At 41.2% G+C, this 25,330-nt stretch overlaps 1 protein-coding gene across 1 annotated transcript in view; it reads left to right on the top strand.

Annotated features, from left to right (window-relative positions):
- The window catches only part of wars2 (tryptophanyl tRNA synthetase 2, mitochondrial), a 109,288-nt gene that overhangs the window by 14,479 nt on the left and 69,479 nt on the right, over window positions 1–25,330 (top strand). The window contains exon 2 of the mRNA XM_033617225.2: window positions 7,405–7,580. The gene's annotated coding sequence lies outside the window, so the exon portion shown is untranslated. The remainder of the gene's footprint in view (window positions 1–7,404; window positions 7,581–25,330) is intronic.

Raw genomic sequence — 25,330 nt, 5'->3', positions numbered from 1 at the left:
TGTGTGACCTTGCTCTTTTCTTTGTTCAACCGTTGTAAGACTGCATCAAAAACATGTGAGGTGATGAGTGAGTCTGTTGCATTAATTCTGCCTGTACTCTTTGGTGAACCAATCGATGCTGGGTGATGGAAACGCATCACTAACTGTGCGGCACTAGTGATTTTCCCAGTGAACGTCACCACAGACACCCAGTTCATAATACTGCGAATGGAAGAGCTTTCGTCAGTGGGCCATGAGCTTAATCACCATTGTGTGACCTATCAGGCAATAGATAACCAGCAAACATTGGTTGGACGGTGACGCTCTGTCCGTGTCTACAAATGTTGCTAGTTGGACGCCAAAAATAGCAATGCAGTTATGAGGTGGATAGTCAGATGGTGGCTTTGTTTGCACGTCCAATAATTGTCCACTAGCTCACCTGATAGGGCACACGCCCCATGTGCAATGTTCGATTCGTGGTTTTGATTCGGCCCTTTGCTGCATGTCGTTCCCCCTCTCCTACTCCCCCTTTAATGGTATAGCTGTCCTATCAAATACAGGCAAAAGGCCACAAAAAGTGTCTTTGAAAAAATAAACTTCAAGATTATAACTTTAAGGTTAAAGCCACTAGTATGAAAGGATATATTTCGTGTGAGTATAGATTTAACTATCCGACATGTAGCAACAGTTTTTTCCTCACAGTCGTACAGTGCAAATCAGAAGATTTCCGGCTTTCTTGTAGCACTGTGAGTGACGGACATAAAATCACTGTTGAAAGTAACGTGACCGATAACTTGATTTGGGGGTGTTTGCAGTGCGGGCACAGAGGAGCAAAGTGTCTGCCAGCAGCCTCAGGGACTGTTAGCGTGTGTGCTGTTGTCTGTCATTCTGTTTGTCTCTATCTTTCAACAAAACACTCCACGGAACAATCTCGTGTTTTCTCCTCCATGAAATAATGTTCCATAATAAAAAAAGACCCCTTTGAAGTTTGGGGGGCAAAAGCTCGACTTGTATAATAACCGGCTCGAAACTTTGTGTCCTCATGCCTGGCTGTGTGAACTCTTTTACGGGGGTGAATACTTGAACTTGACTTGGGGACACAAAGACTTCATGAAAATAAAAAGACACATAAAACTCATGGAGCGCAGCTCTTCTACTTCATAATGTGTAATAAATACTCTGGTATGATTCTTTCTGATCATTGGAAATCCAGCAAGCTTTGATTTAATGCCTCCACGAAATACGAATGGGATAACAATGCTCTCCAGCTTGCCCTCTGCGCCGCTTTCTTCTCTTTCTTCCACGTTTTCTTTTTTCCTCATAATCTGAGGACTTTTCATGTGTCCTCGAGGCTCATTTGGAAAGCTTCATGTCCAATCAGTTGCTGATGAAATGTGAATCCACTGTGACATTTTCTCTAATCAGCTCTCTCCAAGCCTCCCCGTTGCCTTCGTACAAATTATGCAAATCACAGCGTAATAACCTGACCAATTAGAATCAAACTAAAACTCCTTACTCATTCCTGCTGCTTTTTTTGTTTCCCTCTTGAGGGGAGGAGGAGGAGGACACAGCCAGTGTATTGTGTTGCCAATATTCAAATTAGTTGTTCTCCTCTACATCTGGTGAGTGGAGTCTCTGACCTTCATGTCTTCTCTTGGCTGAAAACGGGATGGTGTTGAATACAGACAGGCAGGTATGCTCATTTAGGGTGGACATATATGTGCATACACCCATGGCAACATGCATACACATACAAATAACACTACAGACTTGCACATGCTGGATACTGTAAGTTGGCTGTTCTGGCTGAGATTCAGCTCTGATACAAAAGATTTTTACTGTTTACCTCTGAGAACAAAGTCGTCTGGGATTTAACGGGCGAAACCTTCATTTCATTTTTATTTCGTAATCTAAAGCAAAGGTCAGGGAACTGTCTGTCTGTTCAAGGTCTGGTTTGTTTCAGGAGCATTACAGCACTGGGTTTGGTTTTGTGCTTTAAATCCAAGGCTCAGAGGTCCTGGATACGACAGGAATTCTGTTATCTAGATGGAGTATTGGACCTATGATGATTTAGTAAACATAGTATTAGACCACAGATGTATTTTACTAAAAAATGATAACAAAAAAATAATTACAGGCAAGATGGCTACCTAGCAGCAGACAGCAGCAGGCCGCTGTTGGAGACTAACAAACAACAAATCCGGGTATTTTTTAACTACCTGTTGGGACATTAACAGCTGTTTTTGTTGCGACAAAACCGGGTATTTTTTATTGACGTGACAGAACATTTCCAGTTGTGTTTATTGCCACAAATCAGTATTTTTGTAATGACACATTCAGACATTTCCAGCCATGTTTGTTGTGGGAAAAACCAGGCATTTCTAACTGCACACTGGGACATTTCCAGCCATCTTTGTTATGACAAAACCAGGTATTTTTTTAACAACGCTTTGGGGACATTTCCAGCTCTGTTTGTTGCAACAAAGCCAGGTATTTTTTAATGTGTGTTGGGGTACTTCCACCCGTGTTTGTTGCAACAAAGCCAGGTATTTTTTAATGTGTGTTGGGGTACTTCCACCCATGTTTGTTGCAAGAAAACCAGGTATTTTTTAAAGACACATCGGGACATTTCCAGCCATGTTTGTTGCAAGAAAACCAGGTATTTTTTAAAGACACATCGGGACATTTCCAGCCATGTTTGTTGCGACAACAATGGGTATTTTTTAACAACACACTGGGACATTTCCAGCCATGTCTGTTGCGACAGCATCGGGTATTTTTTAACAACACACTGGGACATTTCCAGCCATCTTGGGGCAGCAGTAGCTCAGTCCATAGGGACTTGGGTTGGGAACCGGTGGGTCGCCTGTTCAAGTCCCCGTCTGGACCAAAAAATTATGGAGTGTGGACTGGTGGCTGGAGAGGTGCCAGTTCACCTCCTGGCCACTGCCGAGGTGCCCTTGAGCAAGGCACCGAACCCCCCAGCTGCTCGGGGCGCCTCACCAAGGGCAGCCCCCTCACTCTGACATCTCTCCACTTTGTGCATGTATAGGTCCTGTTTGTGCATGTGTGTGTCTTTCGGACCTGTGTGTAATTGACAAGCAAGAGTGAAAACATTGAACTTCCCCTCAGGGGGATTAATAAAGTAAATAAACTTATCTTCGTTATGACAAAACCGGGTATTTTTTTTGAACAACACATTGGGACATTTCCATCTCTGATTGTTGCGACAAAGCCAGGTATTTTTTAATGTGTGTTGGGGCATTTCCACCCATGTTTGTTGCAATTCAACCAGGTATTTTTTACGACACATTGGGACATTTCCAGCCATGTTTGTTGCAACAACATTGGGTATTTTTTAATGACACATTGGGTCATTTCCAGCGGTGTTTGTAGCGACAAAACCAGGTGTTTTTGTAACAACACATTGGGACATTTCCAGCTGCGTTTGTTGCAACAACACCTGGTGTTTTTGACGACACACTGGGACATTTCCAGCTGTGTTTGTTGCCACGAAACCTGATGTATTTGACGGCACACTGGGACATTTGCAACCATGTTTGTTGCAACAAAACCAGGTATTTTTTAATGTGTGTTGCAGCATTTCTAGACGTTTGTTGCAACAAAACTGGGCATTTGTTTAAAGGCACTTCACGTTTCCAACTGTGTATGTGACAAAACAGGGTATTTTGTAACGATAGGTTGGAACATTTCCAGCTGTGTTTGTTGCACCAAATCCAGGTATTTTTTAAAGAACAGTCATTTTTGTCGTGATAAAAAATTTTTTTTTAGACAATATATTTCGAGCTGAGTTTGTTGTGACTAAACCAGGTTTGTTTTAAGCCAAAACATGATGTTTTCCTAACCCTAAGTGGATCTTGTGCCTAAACCTAACCACATGTTAACCTCAATGTTGTTACAACATAAAATTAAAAATTTGAACATAAATAAATGTTAAGTTTCAACATGTTTGCTATGTATATAAATGTACAAATGTAACATATGTTGCCTGCAGAAACATATTTATATTGGCAATTGGGTTGCATAGATCATTTGTATTAGCTTTTAATTGTGTTTATATTACTGTATCAGTATTTCACTTTCCTCCCTAACTACCATCACTTTGGGAGTATTAGTTCCATCAGAATGCTGTGCATGTCCATTAAAAACCCACACTCAAGTACTTAAATGCTGCAACTAATTATCTGTTGATTGTAAAAGCAAAAACCAAATAAATACTGCAGCTGTGAGTATGCTTTGCATAATCCGTTCCTTGTGGAATCGCACACAACATTAGCTACTTTGGAAAACACAGTATGCTGAGTTAATTCAGGGGAAAGGAGAAAACGTATCCTCTCCATTACCGAAGTGATGGAGGAGTAACATGCCTCATTTAGAAGACTTATTTGAGGCTTTGGAGGAACGAGTGAAGAATAGGGAAAGCCACAACAAAATACATTACTCTGCAGAAAGGCAGCTTGTAATATGAAAGCAACATGTCGGGCAGAACAGGACAAATGAGCTGTGTAATATGTTAAGATGAGCAATAATAGGTAATAAAATGAAATACCAAAGTCTTTTTCGTGTTTCTGGAAGTAAACAACAGAAGGCATCAGTCTGCACACTGGCCCAAACAGTCTGGTGTGCAACACTAATCTGTCACAGGACGGACACAACTGATGAAAATCAGACACCTGATGTGTGACAGCTGCACATAAAGAAAGGCCATCACCATTTCTCAGAGCCCAATCAATCCAAACACCACTGGAAAAGTATATTTAGCTCAAAGGGCCAAGCGGGAAGTAAATATTTTTACTGGATTTTTCCATTTAATGATATGCAGCAGATGTGGAACGAGATGGAGGCGAGAGGCATGGGAATCACTTTACTGACTGACTGTGTCACTGCCAATATGAAACCAGTCAGAGACAATAGAAGACTTTCAAGTTAGCATTAAAGAGGTTAAAGGTTAAATATGTTTTACTGGGGCTCTTCTATGTACGAACCCAAGACCCTTCATCCCCAAATAACTGGGTTTTACAACAAAAAGCCTACAGTTGTTTTTGTCAAATCTGGGCCTTTGATTGTATGGTTTGGCACAGGGGACCAAGGATTTGTTATGCATTACAGACAGTATGCTAAACTCTCATTTTTCTACTCTGCTGAAATCTGGACAAATTGTGGGCTTTTCTCGGGACCAGTTGGCTCGGGCAGGGTATGCATGTGCACGCATTTGTTTCTGTGTGGAAGCATGCATGTGCATGTGAATGAATCAAAATAAGGTCCCTGAATCTCCCCTCCGGCCATCACTAAAAGTTGTCAGTCATCTCCTTGTTTAATTCCAAAAAGATGAGCACTCACATGCTAAAGCTACGCCCACCTCGCCACAGGATTTGGCACCGAATCTGAAGCCCGTCGGTCTGCCCCTCGGCCCAAAATATGGAACCAGGGTGCCCGGCACACAAAGCATATTTACCAAATGAAAAGTGGCGCCACATTAGTTTTACACATTTTCTGTTTGATTCAACAAAGCATTAAATCCACAAAAATAAGCCGTATCAGATAGCAAATGGAAAGCATGAGTGTTTGAGTTAGTGTGTGTGTGTGTGTGTGTGTGTGTATGTGTGTGTTGGTACCCCTCGGAGGATGAAGTGAGATGTTGTGCTGTACTTGGCTGTGGGGTGTTTCATTTCAGCCCCGCACAATACCATAAAGTATTCATTTTAAGGAGTCATTTAATCCAATACACAGAGCTGCGATCTCACTTTATTGAAGAAAGAGAAAATCGATCTCTAATGCAAAACAGCTTTCTGCAGCAGCCTTATCTGGTAGAGTGATCAAATATTCCTGTTATTTAATAATAAAAAAGGTAAAACTGTGCTGAAATATAGTGGAATTGTCTCACCTCATTGGTATAACAAGATAAAAAAAAATAGGTTTGACATTGGTAATTGTAATTGGTATTAAAATGTCTTAAATTAATCATTCGAAAATCTTAAAAATGCTCAAACATGGGAAGCAGGATTTTATGAATTGTTTTTTTTTTTCTGATGATGCATTTAAAATCTCTAAATAACGTAAATAACATCTACTTCTAAAAAATAATTTCCTGAATGCCTCTCACATTAACATCATGCAGATCAGGATAGTGGAACCTCACATTTTGTTTCTGTCCGGCATGCTCAGAGCAGAGAATCTACTGCACCCTGGACGACGTGGGGAAGTACAAATTCAGCAAATATTCTCCATTTAACCAAGATTTCGTGGCATGGCTGAAACCTGTACGAGGCAATGCACACAAGGCTCTGTGTATTTTGTGCAAAAACCTTTTCAAACTTGGCACAATGGGAATCAAAGCAGTGGAATCCCTCATGCAGAGTGAGAAATCTCCAAGAAAGCCCACCAACAAATGCCATGTATTTCCCAATAACAACACATTAACCACAATGTTGTCACAACATAAACTGAATTTTTAGATGAAAATAAATGTAAAGTTTCAACATGTGTGCTGCATATAAAATGTACAAATGTAACTTATCTGTGGTTTGCAGAAACATACATTTATTCTTAAAATGTCTCAAATCAATTATTCAAAAGTCTTAAAAATGCTCAAACATGGGAAGTAGGATTTTATGAATTGTATTTTCTTTTATAAATTATTTACTGGGGCGTCGGTGGCTTAGTGGTAGAGCGGACGCCCCATATACAAGGCTGTTGCTGCAGCGGCCCGGGTTCGAGTCCAGCCTGTGGCCCTTTGCTGCATGTCATCCCCTCTCTCTCTCCCCCCTTCACACTTAACTGTCCTGTCAAATAAAGGCAAAAAATGCCAATAAATAAATAAATAATTTACTGAATGCCTCTCACATTAACGTCATACAGATCAGGATAGTGGAACCAACAACGTACATTTTCTTTCTGTCCGGGATGCTTAGAGCAGATGATTCACTGCTAGCTAGCTGTCACTGTGCCCTGGACGACATGGGGAAGTGCAAATTCAACAAAAATTGTCTATTTAACCAAGATGTCGTGGCATGGCTGAAACCTGTACGAGGCAATGCACATGAGATGTGTTGTATTTTGTGCAAAAACTTTTTCAAACTCAGCACGATGGGTATCACGGCAGTGAAATCCCACATGCTGAGTGAGAAAGAAAGCCATCAACAAATGCCATGTATTTTCCAAAAAGTCATGTTTTATGTTACAATAAACATCAGGACAAAACTGTCCCTAACCCTGAGCAATTGTGGTCGATTCATGGGGTTTTTTTTCTTCAAGTTTGGCTTTGTAAATTTGGTCTTAAATTTAATACTGAATGGCAATAAAAACAGTCTTTGACAGTCTTAAATCTGACTTGCCCCAAGCTGCAGGAACCTTTTTTGACTTTGAGACTAAATCTCTTGTTTAAATGATCTTTGTCTTTTGCAGTGTGGAAAAAAACATCCAAACCAGGAACACCAGTTCAGTCTGGGCTACTCAAGCCTCCTCCAGTGCCAGCACTTGGACTCTGTGGGAACCTGCAGGTCCAAGGTTGAAAATGAAGCGGAGAAAATGAAGGGGCCACTTTGCCACGTCGTCCCCAGAAGACACGCGACCCATACACAGTATGTTACTCTGATTATCTTTGGATTTTACAGGACAAAACAGTGGTGATCAAAGGCACATATTGAATATAAGTAAGGTTTATCTTTACACCCTCTCTTTGCATTTCCCGTCACTCTTCTCTTCACATTAAATGAGAAATATCTGATAACAAATCTCCGAACGAAACACTTCACTGACCAGTTCACATGGCCTCAGATCTCAGGTTGTGAAATTCTTTTCAGGAGGCGATAGAAAGCAAGAACAGGATGGTGTTGACAGATTTATTTGCACAGGATGGATGTTATAAGCTCCTTCTGCACTGCATTCTGTTATGGTACCTGCAACGTGGCCTTTGGTTTCCACCTGCCATCCACAGTAGGACGCCCCCACCTGGCCACCCGGTGTCTTCACTGACAGGTGAAGACAAAGATCCTGCAGAGAGTGAGGCTCTGCACGTGGCATCAGGTTTAACAAGCTGTCACCAGGCTTTAGGGGATGGAGAAATGATGGCGAGTTTGGATGTTCATGTACGTGTGCCCGAACGAACCGTACACCCGAGCATATGTACACGTGTGTGTGAGTGTGTGGGACACTGCAGAAACACAGGAGGCGCCTGGAACTGTTTCCAGTTAAAAGCAGAAGCCCCCACAACAAAGGCCCTGGCCGGGGGAGTCGTAACGAGGAGAATATCATTTTTCTTTGGCCTCTGTGATCTGCCATTCTTACGTTTCACTTTCAAAGCTGAGCTTGCTGGCAGAAGTCCTCAGCTCCGCATCTCTGATGGAAAGAAGGAACGCTGCCCTCCGCCTCTCCTCTCCTCACCTCTTTTCCCTTCTTCCAAAAAAAAGACAGAAATGAGGAAAAATTCCCCACATGCCCGTCTTACTTGCCACGGCTGATAAAAGAAGCATGGATGTGTTGGAAGCTGTACTACTCTGTCAGTCCAGCTCTAAGGAGATCCTGCAGTAATCCCCCGACAGGCCATTTAAGGCCTGTGGCTTCCTGGTTAAGATCTCTTTAGGAATCCCAGGGCGGAAAATGGCACAACTTCTCATCCTCCATGGCCTGCCAGCAATTACTGGAGATGCAATGGAGCAAGGTGGATGTAGTGGAACTGCTGAGGGGAAAATTGTAGTTGCCCTGGGGTGTCTCAACCTTTAAAGAAAAATATAGATGTGTAAGAAAACAATACATACAGTACAGCATGCTCAGGTAAATTTTGGCCAAGACTCACCTGAAAACTCTTTTTCAGTCTAAAGATGCCATCCTGTTGAATTAAGGTTTAACAACATGTTTTTAAATGGGATAAAAGTGGAACTCTGATCTGTCAATGACCCTGAGGTACACTGTTTCATGCAGATAATTTCACACTTAGATTTGCTACAATTATAAATAATAGAGATGATTGAGGAGAAGAAATGTTTGGGCACTCTAGCGAGGATTTCGTAACTCTTACACTTATTTTCCCCTAAGTCAACAGGAAATTGGCCAGACGCCACTCCTTACCCACAAAATCCCCTCATACTGCCTTTAAAAAATTCACAAATCATCACTGCTTTACCACATTGAAAGGTCTAATCAATGCACTTGTCAACAAGCCAATCATCCTAACTTGACCCACAATTTTTGTTAAACCTTTTATTTCACCACATACACAGAAATCAAAGCAGAATGTCCTGCACTAATACGGCTTCAATGTGCCTCTGAGCACAGCACTTAACCTCTGACCTGTTTCTATCAGTCCTTACCTGACAGCAACATGGGAACAGAGTGTGAGAGTGACTGTAAAAAATAACCACAGTATGAAACATTCATTTAAAAATGTGTTTTTATAGTTTTTCTCTAAATGCTTAAACACTAACATGGATTCTTGAAGCACTGTCTCTGAAACTATTACCACTTGTAGCCAGTGAGTTTCATATTGTGGCAAACTGAGTGCATGTTCTCCGCTTTACTCTGTTTGTAATTTATAACATGCTTTTGCAAAACGGTAAACACAACTCAGTGCTTTACACTCAGTTTGCATTTTAATAACACACTTCTAGCAAAACTGTAAACAATTTTCTCCACAATGCTACACTGCTTTGCCAGTGAGCTTTCCACACTGACACGTGTTGCCTGGCTCAAGACAACATCGCATGTGATGTGGAGTTTTATGGTCGGGCCCACATAGAAGACGAGAATTAGCCTTTTTTTCTGTTGGATTTGGATACCTGTATGTATGTGTATTTACTACATGTATGATAACTTTATATCAGACTGCTAACGTTATAGCCTGCACACAGAAAACACAAAGGGTTTTTCATTTATACTATCAGTGCATAGTTGTTGCTTTTTGTGCATATTAAAATTATGGTTTTTGTGTCCTGTACTGACACAAAAACACATTTTTGAAGAGTTTTGCAAAAATTGTTTGCTTTTGCAAGAGATGTTTAATGTTCTGCTGGTTTGGTGGAAGGTTTTGTGGTTAGTGGGCAGAGGTTTGTAAAAATAAACCCCAGTTTCAAAGACAGTGCCTAAGCAATCACAAAAAAACTAACTACATGAGTCAGGAGATGTGAGGGATTTGTCCACATATTGCTGAAATTATTATGTACACGTGAAACACTAACATCATAGTAACTACATCACAACTCTTATCTAAAAACAGCCATGCCTATAACATATGCATTAATCAGTATGAATATGACTTCAACGAAGGATCTTTCCACCTCGTTGTTTTGGTTTTACAGTCCACAAATTTACTGATAGGCTCACTCTCATCCTTGTCACCAGTCGCCAGAAAAAATGCTGGCATTGTATATTTCTCTGAACAACATGTTGAAGCTTCTTTAATTTCAACAATAATGTGTTTAATGTGTGGTTAGGTTTGGGCACAAAAAACACTTTGTTATGGTCAGGAAAAGATCATGTTTTGGTTTATAATACCCAGTTTGGGTGGCTCTATTTCAGTTACAAATGCAGCTATGTTGCAGTAAAATGCAACTGCTTTTCATGACACTGTCCCTGGCTAAAACCTCCCCCCATTTGGTGACAAAAGAGCCCCTGGAAATGCAGCGATGACACTAAAAAGCCATCAGTTTTGTTGTTTGTTGGTCTCTAACAGTGTTCTGCAGCCTGGCTCGACCATCCCTTCCACCTTCCAATGACAAACTCAGCTCATGTACTACGTCACCTTAAAAATGTTGATATGATCCGCATGAAATATACAAATGTAAAGTATTTTTGGTTTTCAGAAACATAAAATGCCAGAGTTTTTCCTCTGTCCACTGGGCTGCTCATCGACCCTGTCTCTAGCTGCAGCAGGAAGCTGTTTTCAGTTGTTCTCAGAGCCAGATATTTCCCACAGGAGTAGGATGAGATCAAAACCAAACTAAAAGTAGGGTTCATATTTCACTTATTTTATCATGTGGCCATAAACCCGACTCAAAAAGAGCGCTGATGTTGCTCAAGGTCGGCTAGACATATGAATTGATAACAGTTTGCTAACATGTTTGCCATAACAATTTTACAGGGGGATAATATATCAACGATGCATGTGTTGTGTTTAAAATTTGCTTCACTGCCCCCAAGTGTTCAAAACATCAGCTATTGCACGTTTAAGTTGAAATAGTTTGTCAGCACATGATTTATCCTGTGAACTGATGTACAATTATGGCCTTATCTTTACCATCAGGCGCCTTGTTGCAGTGGCCCATATTCTATGGGCCATTGAGTTTTCCTTAAAGTGATGAGCGTGCCTCTCATGTGCTGAGCAGATCTGTGATTTTGACTTGATGCCCGCAGTGTGGCGGGGGGGATATTATTCATTGAGCTGGTATTTATGGGCGGAAGGAAAGCGGCTTTGATAGAGCCTCTCTTGAGCGTTCTCCAAGATGAGATGTACTCATGTCCTCGACCTCTTGACTCTTCCCCTCTTCATCTCTCTTTATTTCCCATCAAACAATACGGCAAACCCTTGAAGCTCGATGTATGTGCATGTGTGTGTGAGAAGAGAGGGAAAGATCTGAAAGGCTCTGCTCTATTAAAATGTTAAAAGGCTAAAACTCCAGTTGAACTTCCTTGTAAAAAATATTATTGGACAGATAGGATTAGAAGACATCCAAGAGGTGTAAAGTGGATGTTTACTCAAAGGGAATCTCTGATCAACTCAGAGTGCAGAAAGCGCACAGCACCCTGATGTCATTTAGGTTAGATCTTAATTTCAAATCATATGCATGCTTCCTTAACTGTCACGCTCTGTAGGACAGCGTTTTGAAGTCAGAGCTTTGAAAATGATTCAGCCATGTGTTGCTGTTGTTTTGTTATTGTTGTAAGTGCTGAAATCCATCTCACATATGTATGCCACATAGGAGCCAGACAAAGGGCCGAGCGCTGCCTGTGTGCCAGTTGTTGTTTGAGTTACGGAGCTGACTCCACAGGGTTCCTCCTCGCTGGGAGCCCGTCCAGCCTCGGAGGCTTCGGGGGAAGTACCGAAGCTTTCATGCTGTTTTAACTACAGATGTAGCCATCATACATAGTTCCACATTTTACTGCTCCAGCAGCGTGTTGCAAGAAATTACCTCCAAACTGTGGCACTGCCCCCAAGTGGACGTGTTTGAGAACCTTGCTCTCCTCCAAGTCATTAGAGGAACTGATATGGACAACAGATGACACTTTGAAATACAGTGAGTCGCAGCAAACATCAGAGGTCAATAGACTTTTTTCACAGAAGAGCACAAGTGAAACAAATTTCAAGCAAAAAGATGGCTCCATTAAATGTTCCAGTAACCAATGCCAGTGAGCCAGCATGCAAAATACAGGGGTCGAGGAATCACCGAAATGGAATGTACTCATTATTAATTTTATTAATTACACCTGTGCTGTCCTGCTACGATATGCCAAAATGTCCGCTGTGAAAGTCTTATATCAGATACACTTACATGTAGTACATAGCGTATACTATCTACTTCCTTGCATAGTATTCAGATTTTGACAGGGTAGTGTCACGAACCATTTTTGGGTCCATGTCATTGGTTCGACAGCCCATAGGTTCGACATCCCATTAGTCCGACTGTCCGCGGTGCTGAATGGCTCGCGGCGGGCGTATGGTGCGCCGCAACCGGCTTGAGGTGGAGCAGGCTCACGGCTTATGTGTTTGTCACTTTCTTTTTCATTTTAACCCACACCATGATCTTCTCCTAACCCTAACCAAGTGGTTTTTGTGCCTAAACCTAACCAGACCTTAACCACAGGGCATCATGATGATTTCGGAACGGACTTCGGAACAATGAGTTTAATATGGTCGGAACAATGGGATGTCGAACCAATGGGCTGACGAACCAATGGGCAGTTCCCCCATTTTTGGCCATAGAGCACTTACCAAAAATATCCATTGCAAAATTCGACAGCTTTTCTTCTGCTCAGCAAATTGCAACCAAACATAACCCATGTCCACTGGTCTTATAGCTAATACCACAACACATGTAGCGTCAATGCCTGATGATATAATGTGCCACTGTTAGCTAGCTAGCAAGCTAACGTTGGCATTCGTGCCATTGTTCGACGTACCAAACTATTACAAAACTAACCCAATGAACAGTCTGATGGTTTCCATCTGACAACAGTTTGGTAGTGGGAAAAAAATAAAGGTGTATAACTTTACAAGGCTTTACTGTTCACTGTGGTAGTTGCCTTCTCTGCCACCATTTTACCACGTTTAAAATATGTTTGTGGTCCAGTCTCTTCCGCTACGTAGGCAACATGGTGAGCATTAAAAAGCTACTAAGTTGGCCTTTAGTTAAGATAATGAGGGATTTCATTTTAAAACAAAGTCAGCTTGCTAATTAAATGGCATTTAAATAATAATAATAACCTTTCTATCACCAGCTGTCTTGTAGTTTTTTGGGGGGAATTATGCTTATTTTATTTTCTTTCTGAGAGAGAGATTAGACGATTGATCTTGCAGACCAGTCACCTGAATGCAATGTTGGCATTGTACGTTTCTGCAAACCGCAGTTCTCCTACATTTGTACATTTCATATGAATTATATCATTATAATACATTATATTATATCATATCACGTTTCTAAAGTGAAGTAATATATGAGCTGATGTTGTCATCAGGAGGTGGAGGGGATGTTGGATGGCATGACACCTAGGTGAGACACCTGCCAAGCCAGACATGTATAGCTGCAGACACACTCCATTTGTAGTGTACATGACACGCCCCTACAAACTGTGCCCACTACTATTACAAGACAAACCCACCAAGATGATAGTTATCTGAACCCTGCCACAATGGGACGAACAGGGCCAAACGTAGCAATAATCCGCATTAAAAAAAACAAGATGTAACCCTTACCATTACCCTTACCCTTACCCTTACCTTAACTACTTCTCTTTTAACTTAATACTTAATCGTTAGCTAAGCGCTAACGTAGCCTGACTTTTTTCAGGGTTTCCGCTTCCAGAGCTAAGGGGCCTAATGGTGGACTGATGTGTAGGTATGGTGGGTGAGTCACTTAGCTAACAGGCAGGTTACATAGCTGCTCCAGCTGCAGTTATACCTACTCATGCCAAACATAGACTGTATGTAAAGATGGACAACCTGTCCCCACTTCCCCCCACTATGTGTTAGTGAAGCCAAAATACCCCGGATACGGCTGATGCCATCTTGCGCTTGTGATGTCATTCGGAGCCAGAGTCTGCGCAGTAGCAATCTCCACCCAAACAACTGTCCAACCAATTGTGAGCAGTACCATTGAACGGCACACACAGTTGTCAATTATTGCGCCAAATCCCCAATCTATAGCAATAAAGAACTACTTTAAACCAAACTTATCAGAAAAACAAACACTTGAACAAACATCAGGGTGATAAGAACCATGGTATATGACAGAAACCATCTTTAAGAAAATTTCTTCGATGGCGTGATGACTTATACTGCAGCCAGCCACCAGGAGGTGATTGGTGCCAATCTGCAGACCACAGTTTGACACCAACAAATGACAAAACTGGTTGTTTTTTAAGCAAGCCATTACTGCATCTTAGCTGCTTTTTAGCCATCAAACGTGGGTGTTTTTTAGCGTTGCTGTGCTTTCACTGGGGATTGTGCTCCGAAAAGTGTCAGAATTTTTTTTTTGCTGAGACGTTGCTGTGTGTCCAGCCAGGATAGAGACAAAAAAACCAGGTAGTTTAAGCCAAAACACTATCTTTTCCCAACAATAACCAATTGGTTTTGTGCCTAAACATAAAGACATGTCAACCACAGTGTTGTTAAAATGCAAAAAAACAAAGTTTTAACATATCTGCCACATAAAAACATACAAATGTGATGCATTCAAGGTTCGAAGAAATGTAAAACGGCAGCGTTTATTCTGCTGATTGGGTTGGCATTCAATCTCATGTCTAAGTACATAAATGAACTGTGATGTGGTTAGTTTAGCTTAGCATCAAGACTGGAACAGGGAAAAACAGTTAACATGGCTCTGTCCAAAGTAATAAGTAAGCAAACAAAAACAAACACAAGTTTTTTCCTTCGCCCAGCACTTGTGTGCAGCCTCTCCAGCCTCAGTGGGGGTTGCCAGTTGGTGAGCACGGGGGTTTTGTTGTGGTTGCTGTATAGGCACAATTGTACCATACCTGGCAACCTTAGTGCAACAGCAGCATTTAGAGAAATTGTCTGCACGTAACTCCCCAGGAAATGACATTTTTTTCATATCTGTTTGTCTACAGATTTAACAAACATGGTATGATGTTGGACAAACAGCAAAGATGTTGAACCTTTATCTGTCGCCCGTGGATACTGAACAAATATCCCTCTTTAAAACCTTTGAACACAAAAGCAAACCAGGTGGTACTGCAGGCTCTACAACAATGCTAAATAGCTGCATATATGAATATAATTTGTAGGAGATAAAGCTGCTTTACAGGCTTATAGCTGAGTTTATGAGCAAGCTGTTTGATGTTATTCCATATATTTTCTCACATCTTCTCTTTATCCGTTTTGGTATCTCAGATTGAGGTTTTTATGGCGAAGCTCACAAAAGTGTCAGACGCCGCCGCAAAAAAAAATCTCACATCACGACTTTTCTGTACTGTTGTTCTGAAATACTCTCACTCTCTGTTTCTCACTCACCCAGACACACCAGCGTGCATACATCTGTACAGCAGGTTGAGTATCAGGGTGCTCTGCTACATGTGCAACATCAATCTGCCTTAGAAGTCTGCTCCACATGATGTATCGGCTGGTGTTAATGTGTGTGTGGGAGAGTGTGTGTGTGAATAATATTAAGTGAGTGTTGGTGTGTGTGAGTAATAGAGAACAGGGAGTGTGTAAATGGTGATATGATGCAAATTGTACCAGATTACGGTGCTGTGATTAAGCAAATTAGGCTATAAAGAACCAGAACCTGTTAATATGCTATGGTCTGAATGATTTTATGTTTGTCACTGTTTCTGCCAAATAGAAAGAATCTGACATAATCTGTATGAAAGTGATTAAATGACTGATCTTTCTCCTCACAGTACACTTATCTCAAACAATATATTATCAGTTTTAACAAGGGGTCTTAAACATTATTCAGGACAAGGACCCCTAAGGTCAAAGAGAGACAGAGCCATGTATTGTATAAAATTTGCGGTGTTGTACTGACGTGGTGCTTTTATTTTGAAAGAGACTGTACGTAAACGGTACATTTCCTGTGAAAACAGAGGTGTCTTTTGAAAGAAGACAATGCATGTAACAGGCTGAAGTTGATACAGTGTCCCAGAACATCAACAACCAACACACCCAGGGTGCCTTTCACGTCGTATGTGGACGTGGAAAATCCACGACCAAATGTCGATATGTGACGAGGTAGGAGTGAGAATGTGTTGCCAAACTATAATTTGGTAGACCCACTGCAGTAACTCTAAGACCCCCTGTTGAAGACCGAGGTATCAATGATCCAATTTCCTCTGAATTCACTAAAATATTACTGTATACTTATGTTTCGAGTTCATTTAAAATTAATTTGAAATACAGGCCTCTCATCCTCATGCAAACTGAGTTTTAGGTCACAGAGAACATGAGCCTGAAACAGAAACAACACTGGTAGAGTATCTTTTAGTTTACATTATGTTGTATGTTTACAGCTGTATGGGGCGTCGGTGGTTTAGTGGTAGAGCAGGCGCCCCATGTACAAGGCTGTTGCCACAGCGGCCCGGGTTCGACTCCAGCCTGTGGCCCTTTCCTGCATGTCACTCCCCCTCTCTCTCTCCCCCTTTCACGCTTGTCTGTAAAGGCTAAAATGCCCCCAAAAATATCTTAAAAAAACAAAACAAAAAAACAGCTGTATATATATAGACAGGGCCTTAAAAAGAGAGATTCAGTGTCAGGAAAAGCATGTTTACAGCTGTCTGTGAAGACACTTTCTTTGTTAAAAACAAATGCAAACTTTATGAGATCCTTTCTCATATCATCAAGCAGTCTAGCAAAATAGCAAACATCACCCAGTCCTGTACTCTCTGATCTTTACTCTGAGTCAGTTCAACTAAAAATCCTCCTCATCATGCAGGACCCCTCACACCCCCGTCCACTCCAACATTAAATCCTTAATTCCAACTCCCATTAATATTATGAACAGTTGATTAAATACACACCAACCCTATGTCTTCTTACATTTGATTTCTTGTGTATTACTTTATATGTGCTGTGTGTATTTATTTATTATTTTTTAATCAGCACAGGTTGTAAACAAAAGAGTTTAATCATAATGGGCTGAGTCTGTATAACCATAATTCATACAGTCAGAAATATTATGGACTTGGTCAGCACATCAGTATTTGACATTTGCACGTCATTAGAGAAGCTGTATATTCTGGTCTTTGCACAAGTCAGCGTATAATGCAGACCAGGAGGGAGGTCAATCCCGACTCATTTACACTGCTAAAGAGGGATAACCACCGTGAGAATCCTGGTTCCTCCTGGAGGAGAGAAAATAACACTACACCTTGTCCCTGGTCCCCGGGGTCTGGCCTCCACAGTGAAGTGAGAAGAGAGAGTAAACGCACCTCACTCTCAGAGGGAGCTCCGGGAAGGAGGGGGGAGGAGGCTCAGCCCCGGGCGGTCTGCTGCCAGCCGAGGTGAGGGATTGTACGGGAAAGGAGACATGGCAGCCTCACTTCCTCTTGGCTCGACGGTGGAAGCCAAATTAGAGAAAAAGAAGGAGAGAGCGTAGTCTTTGCCCCGTCTGTCATATTCCTCTCATCTCTCACTCTGTTTGTCTTTTTTATCTCTCTATCTCTTCAACCCCACCATCAGCCCCACCCCTCCTCCTCCTCCTCCTCCTCCTCCTCCTCCATCCTCCCTCCCGCTCCGTCTACTGGTTTCCAGTGTATAAATATAATCCAGATGATGGCTAACCACAGGTCATTGGAGAGCAGAGGGAGACAACCAGAAATCACCAGGCCTGATAATCAGTGTGTGTCTTGATTACGTTGGCCAGTTTGGGTTGGTGTTCGTGAAGTAGCTCTCTTTGGTTGATGCTGCTGACAGCTTGAACTTCTGCACTGACTTGTGGAGTCGTGGACAGTATCCAGGATTTTGTTTTCTCCACTTTCTCTATTTTTGTTTCTTTCTATCAGAGGCTTTTTCTCTCTTTTGGCGCAATCACACTCTTGAAATTCTTCCTCCATCTTGACTCCTGGCCCTCTTGGACCATTACCACTGATTCGGCTCAGTTTGTCTTAATTCCTTGAATATTTGTCTTTTCTCTTTGTTGTTGTAAATTGTTTCTTTATCAAGTTTGCATCTCTTTTGGTAAGTCATAAATAATTCTTACTTGATTTATTTTTGATGCAATTGGAGCTACTCACGATAGATTTTTGAATACTGATATCAGTATCAGAAAATGATCTCTCAAGGGATATTTTTATTTCTTTTTACAGTTTTGGTAAGAATCCCTCAAATAAATACGTAACCCGCAAAATTACCCTTTGGATTTCAATGACTCGCCACGTATTGCATTAATTTTGTCTCACATACCATCACAGTGAATGCAGAATTCAAAAAAGGTGAACAACCTTCATTTGAAGTAAACATGGTTGGCATTTAACAGCGCAAAACTATATCCAAACATCCTTTTAAAATTCTCACACAACGTGCAGGATAATAGAAGTCTTATTTGTCCAGTTGTGTGCTCAGTACTTTCCAGAGACATGTATTTTTGCTAAAACAATACAATATAAAACCTTATAGTGCGCCCTGAGTGTGCCGAGGCATGTGCCTGCATTTTAACGAAGCAAAATGAGCAGGGAGATCTGGGCGCTGGCAAATTGAAGGGATGTTTAACATAGTTCATTTACACATACTATCCACATTGCTATAGAGTTGAGTTGTGATACTTGGATGACACAAGTATCCAGTACAGGTAATGTAATTTTAATGAATACAAGTATCATTCAAGTAAAATGTGAAAAGCCATGAACTGATGAGGGATGAGGGTGATGAAGGGAGATCCTTGTTGTGTTCAGTCTCTTACTCTTGTGATCACAAATGAAGCTCATTTCTGAGGCTGTTCTGTAGGTTGTTTTCTAATAAATAATGAATATAGCAACTTCTAATCAACCCGGTCAGGTTTAAAAAACAACTACTAGTTATGGCCAAACCACGTCCGGTTTAAGCTGCGCCGACTTCTGGATGCAAAGAATTAAGCAGTTTGAACAGATACAGACACAGACACAGATATGGAAAATGGTGTGCTTGTTCATTCCTCGCTGAGCTCCACAAGCCGAGTGTCATCTAGATCCATTATGTTGGAGAGAGGGCAGACATCTCTACAGCTGATAACTCAAACCAAATCTAGATTGATAAGTTACACTACAGGTCAGAGGAAAATATACATTTTTGATTTTTGGGTGAACTGTCATTTTAAGCATACTTCACATAGACTACATGCTAGTTTTAGTTCAATTAATTTCACTTTGATCCACTTTAAGGGCCTCATATAGTAGCTAAGTTGTCAATGAAAAAAAATACACCTAAAATCTATCATCATCACACAGTAACAATATAAACTACAGAAAACACTTGATATTCCTGTTAATATCTGACAACATATTAAAACTATACCAAACAGTTTCAGTTCGTGCATGCTGCTCAGCATTTGCATTTAACCTTTTTCAAATAAACCAGAAACATCGTTTCTAGTGTGGAAAAGTTTTCACAAAGTCGATAAAACCACAGTTGTATTGTAGTAATCATCAAGAGAAGGTGTGTCAGATCAGGAAGTTACACTTTTCCCCATTATAACCTGAAGTTTTCTTCCTCTGTCAGCAGTCAGTGTTTCCTTCTTCCTCTCAGTCTGGATCTCTTTCACTTACATCTACAGCAACTTCACACAGTGCTGTGTTTCTCTCTTATCTCTTATCTCCTGTCTTCAGCCTCTGCAGTGTGTGTGTGTGTGTGTGTGTGTGTGTGTGTGTGATGCTGACAGTTCGCCTCTCTCGTGTCCAGCTCTTGATGACCGGTCCTTCCTGGTGCTGACACACACATCTGGATGACGGCTTTGAGGTCTGCAGTTTTCATCAGAAATCAACACAAGCCATCAAGTTACATTATACTTTAGGCTATTTTAGCCGAGACAACCTGTTGAGACTCCAGCTGTTTTTTTTTTTACTGATGGTGCTAAATGTGTTGCTAAACCGGGAGCTGATTACAGTAACAGCTAATTTCACAGTGTCATGTTGGTGAGAGACGTGACATCTGGTTAAGACAACAGCAAACAAACTGGAGGCAAAAGTAAAAAATAAAATGAAGCTCAAAAATGGTAATCATGTTCAATCAAGGAAAAGTTTCATGGCCGAATGGAGGCTTATTTTTGTGTACTTCATCCAGTAATTTATTGACCATAATCTAATTTACATTTTCACTAAATTGTCTTTGAAACAAAAATTCTAAAGTGCTGTTACATTTTTCCTTCTGTCTTTCTTTATTTATTTCCACATCTTGTCAACATCAGTTTCCAACAATAGGGCAGTAAGCGTGTCGCAGGGCTGCTCCACCAACACATGCAACAGTTTTCCAGGGCGACTGTTAGCTGCAGAAGAAGTGCATGTTTCAGATCAAGGACCCGATTTGTGGTTTAGTGGCACTTTGAACATAGTTAAATATACAAAGTAGAAAACACTTGAAAATGGCTTTGTAATTTCCATCACAAACATTTGTTCAAAGATGGCACAGACAGAGAGATGCCTTAAAAATAGCTGGCAGCACCACAGCCGGCGTTTGATTGGAGAAAAAGTGGCGAGCCAACAGAATGAAGCGTTTTGCCGCTGTGGTCAGTCGGCAGAGGACGAGTAGAGACAGAGGCTCGACTGCTGACAGGGTTTGTTTGACAAGAGATGCCTTCAAGTTCATTTTAAAATAACTTCTTCATCCAAAATGGCCAGTGTGTCTCTGTCCAAACTGAGTTAAACTTTAAAGTGAGACATCAAATGAAATCAGTCAGGAAAAAAAGAAAAGGAAACTAAGCTGGAAATAGATAGTTTATAAATAAAGTTTAAAATGATCGTCTTGCTAAAATTAAGTTCCCTTTATCCCTTTCCCCCTTTTTAATTAAAAAAACCAAAACAGTCATTTTCAGACATAAGTCAAACACACACAAAAAAAGTAGTAATAATCCTTTACTTTTGAAGCAGTGACAACCAAAGCAGGTTTTGCTGTCTGAAAAGGTGTAGACAGAAGCCTTAGCTTATTACACATTCCCCAGGAGCGTAAATACAGACAGTGCAGGCAGGCAATGTGATTGCACCCCTGGGGTGGTGGGGCCCATGAACAGAGCGGCCCTTGCAAGTGATTCAGATTGCCACATATGAAATATACCTGTGTTCAAAGATAAATGATTAAAAAAAAGAATGTTATAAAATTTAAAAACGGTGCCATTTGCTATAAATGTCCTCCAAAAAAGTCAAACCCTTCTGCGTCTTCTTTTTTCTTTTTCTTTTATTTAAATAGTCAGTAGGTAGTTAAAACAAAATTATATGCTTTTTCTTTTTATGCTTAAAATCCATTAATATACTATGAAAATTGTTCAATTAAATGATAAATTTCTTACTTTCTTTGATATTTTTGCCAGATATGTGGGTGATGATTGTTGGGTAATATTTATGTTAATGTCTAATGTCAAGTCTATTTCTGTCAAGACAATACATGCACAGTAGTGTTCACTGGGGCCAGTTGTAACTTCTTTACACCACTGACCTACCCATTTTACATTTATAGTTTTGTACTGTACCCTTTAGATTTCTATAAAGAAAATTAAAGAAACACAATATTTGCCAATCATATATATATACAACAGTCCCAAACAAAAATTCATATGCACACACTAGTGTTCATAACTCGTTCATAACTAACTTTGTTAGTCATCTAATTTTTTTTTATATTTTGAAATATTTTTAAAATCTTTTCAAGTGAAAGACTGAAACACCTCTTTGTGTTGGCTTTAATCAGTTGGCAGCAGATGGGACTCTTTAAGGCCTTTGCACATTGAGTCTGTATTTTTAGTCTGTAATTGCTGCACATTAAATAATAAATACAACCTTGCTTTTTGTCAATCGCTTACACATCATCTGGGAAACCTTCATCCATCATGAAAGTTTTTGCAACAGGGTTAATTTTCCATCTGCGTGTCCCTACCTAACATAGGCTGAGAGCCACAGTTCAGGATCAGTTAGAGTGCAGATATCGATGGCGTTCTTTTTGAAGTGTGATTCCAGTATTTCTAGCCACACATCAAACTGGACCACAGACATCTTGAAACAGTCACCTGGAAACAATGATGAGTCCACAGCTCCTCTATCAGCAGGTGAAACCCTCCTTGTTCTGGACGCTTTCTCAGGATTTCTTTTTCTACTTTCAAGAAGTGAGACGACCACAAAGTCATTCTCAGTGCTTGACAACTCCTGACTGTCATATTGCGAATTTCAGTTTCTGTTCATAACAGCTTTTATAACGATGGATTAAAAGAGGAATACAGAATAAACTGACTTGGTGTGTTAAGGCTTTGAGGCTGGATTCCTGTGACATAAACAGGAACGGGCCCAGTGAAACTCAGATTACACCTATCCATTACACCCCAAAAGCCCCAGATCTGATGTGTGTCATTAACTTTTTATTAATTTGATTACTTGAATATTTGTTTGGGAATTTGCACCACTATAGTACACTGACCACTGGCCCTGCTGTATTGTACAGTGTAATCAAAGTCTACTTCTACCATATCTCATTTCATTTAATCAAATTACCACAAAACTAACTGACATACGGAAACCCTTGTGGTAGGTAGTATTCTATTATAGGAGTAATAATGTGTTGCTAGTTCTCTTTGCAAATATAATTAAGCTGTCATCTGCAGTGAGCTGCCCAATGGCCACTAACAGGTTAATCCCGTCATGCTTTCAGCAAATGTCCCCACAGACGTTGAGTCTGAGTGATATTTGTTTAAACCAACACTCAGGAAACTGCTGAGCATTTCTAAAATGAAACTAAATATTTGTGACCGGGTTTTGAAGATTTAATTCTTCGGTAGGAACCAGTGGGCTTCGGGCTGACAGCCTCAGTCAGGGTTGGGAAGTTGGAAATATTGAGAGTCAGACTGACACGGGATTTGTGGACAGTCAGAATAACACATAATAACACCTCATCTGCATTCTCTCCATCAGTTGCTGCAACATGTTGGATGTTTGAGAGCGATCAAACAGCGGTCAGTGCAGGTTCTCTCTCCCTCTTCCTCTCTGGGTCCAGTGTATAAGTGTTTTAAAGTTATGATAAATACTGAAATGGCCTGCGTTCTCTCCCTCTCACTGCACACATAGCACAAGAGCCGCGCTCCACTCAGTGGGTCTGGTTTCAATTTCTGGAAAATGAAGAGGTTGTGAGAAGGAGAAAGGAAAAAACTCCTGCCTTGTAAATCCATTATTGTTCAGGATATATCAGAAATCCAGCTTTAATAGCACTGTTTGTGTAGGATCTACTCTCAATCCCCCACTATATAATCCTATTCGCCGACCAGGGCTTAGCTGCACAAATAAACACGGTAATGGATCCCCTCACATACAGCAAAGAGAAGAGGCAAAGAATGAGGCACCCTTCGGCCCAATCTTTTCCAGATGGCACCAATAGATCACATTATTTACATCGGCTGTGTTCGGGTTCCCAAGGCAACGCTGCTCTGTCTTACAATCGTTGCTTCAATGACCCGAATCCTTTCTCTTTTTTTTTGTTACCCGGGCCTTGATTAGCGCAGAATCCAAAGAAGATGAATCTCCTTCGTGGAACAGTACGCTACTGATGCACAGATGTGGTGTCACTCCAACGCACCTTCTCGAGAAGATAAACCTCCCATCTCCCACCTCCCCCCATATGGGTTTCCTTATGACATTCAATCCCCGAGCTGGGCGTGCATTATGCACTGATCAGCGTGCATCGTTTCCATTAGCGTAGCTCGCTCCCCTTCGTTCACCCATGAACTGCGGTATGATCTTTGGGACTCATTACTCCTCTGCTCTCAGTGCAGTTACGGATAGTTAGCTTCGTTCATGACCCTTAATTGTTTCTCCTTGTCTTTTCTGCTCAGAGATGAGCAGCCGGGTGGACGAGGATGTACGCTGCAGCATCTCTCCGGCAGGCGGAGACCTCTGCATGAGAGAGAAATCTTTTATGAGTTTATGAGTTTATGAGTTAGCATTCTGATTCTGCCTGCATGTAACCTTTTTAATCATGGTAACAGTCAATCTGGAGAGATCTGGGGCAAACTGCTGATGCATGCTGCAGAAACAGAAGGATCTCACATTGAGTATAAGAGGTCAAAGGACATTCAACGGACAGATAAGTTTTCATTGCTGGTAGCAGGGAGGGGATTCCTGTGAGGATTTCAGCTGCCAGAAGTATCTCTTGCTTGTTTATCAAAGGTTAGTCAGCTGTGGAGTCTGGACGCAGCATCTCTGAAACCTCAAAAAACAGCATGAAGGTCGTTCAGCCTCATGAGAACGGTTCAAAGCTGTCGTATTTTCCCTTCCATCTGAACTGGAAAGGTACAGTACTGTAGTAGTGTAGTGAGGAGATCTCTCAGCCCCTGCCAAATCTCACTGTCTTCTTCTTCCTCTGCTGCTTCCTCTTCCTGGCTGGGAGTCAAGCCTTCAGGCTGTTTGCCTCATGGGTCTTTCCACTTCTAGCAGCGAGGGAGACGGAGGAGGCTGGCGTCGGGTTCTGACATGACGGAGGAGAGCAGAGAAAAAAAACAACAACAACAGAGAGGTCGGAGGATGTTAAGACCTGGTCGTTCTCTAGAAAGTCTGCGTTTTCGGAGTTTGTTGCCGTGTTGCTGCCAGATACACAGTGTGTGAGTGCGTGTGTGTGTGTGTGTGTGTGTGTGTGTGTGTGTGTGTGTGTGTGTGTGGGCATAAACAGTCTGTGTTTATGCGGGATTTGGCTATTACAGGTTGTGAATGCCATGGTTTCAGCAGTGATGTGCCAATAGCCAAGTTTTGTAGCAGTACTCTATATATTAAGATTTGATGATTCTAAAATCTGTAAAAATGTTCCTCTAATCAGACTCCTGTGCAGTTGTACAGTTTATACCAATCTTGGGAATTACAATTGCGTATTTTAGTCTGCAGCTTGTAAACACTGTACTATAGCCAACCCTAATTATGCCGTGGTTAGCATTGTCGCCTCATAACAAGAGGGTCCCTGGTTCAGACCCATGATGGGGTGTTCTAACCTGTTGGTGTAGGAGCCCCTCTG

The sequence above is a fragment of the Epinephelus lanceolatus genome, chromosome 14 (genome assembly GCF_041903045.1).
Source record: "Epinephelus lanceolatus isolate andai-2023 chromosome 14, ASM4190304v1, whole genome shotgun sequence".
NCBI lineage: Eukaryota > Metazoa > Chordata > Actinopteri > Perciformes > Serranidae > Epinephelus > Epinephelus lanceolatus.
The sequence above is the reverse complement of the archived record's forward strand: the minus strand, read 5'-3'. Positions and strand labels throughout refer to the sequence as shown.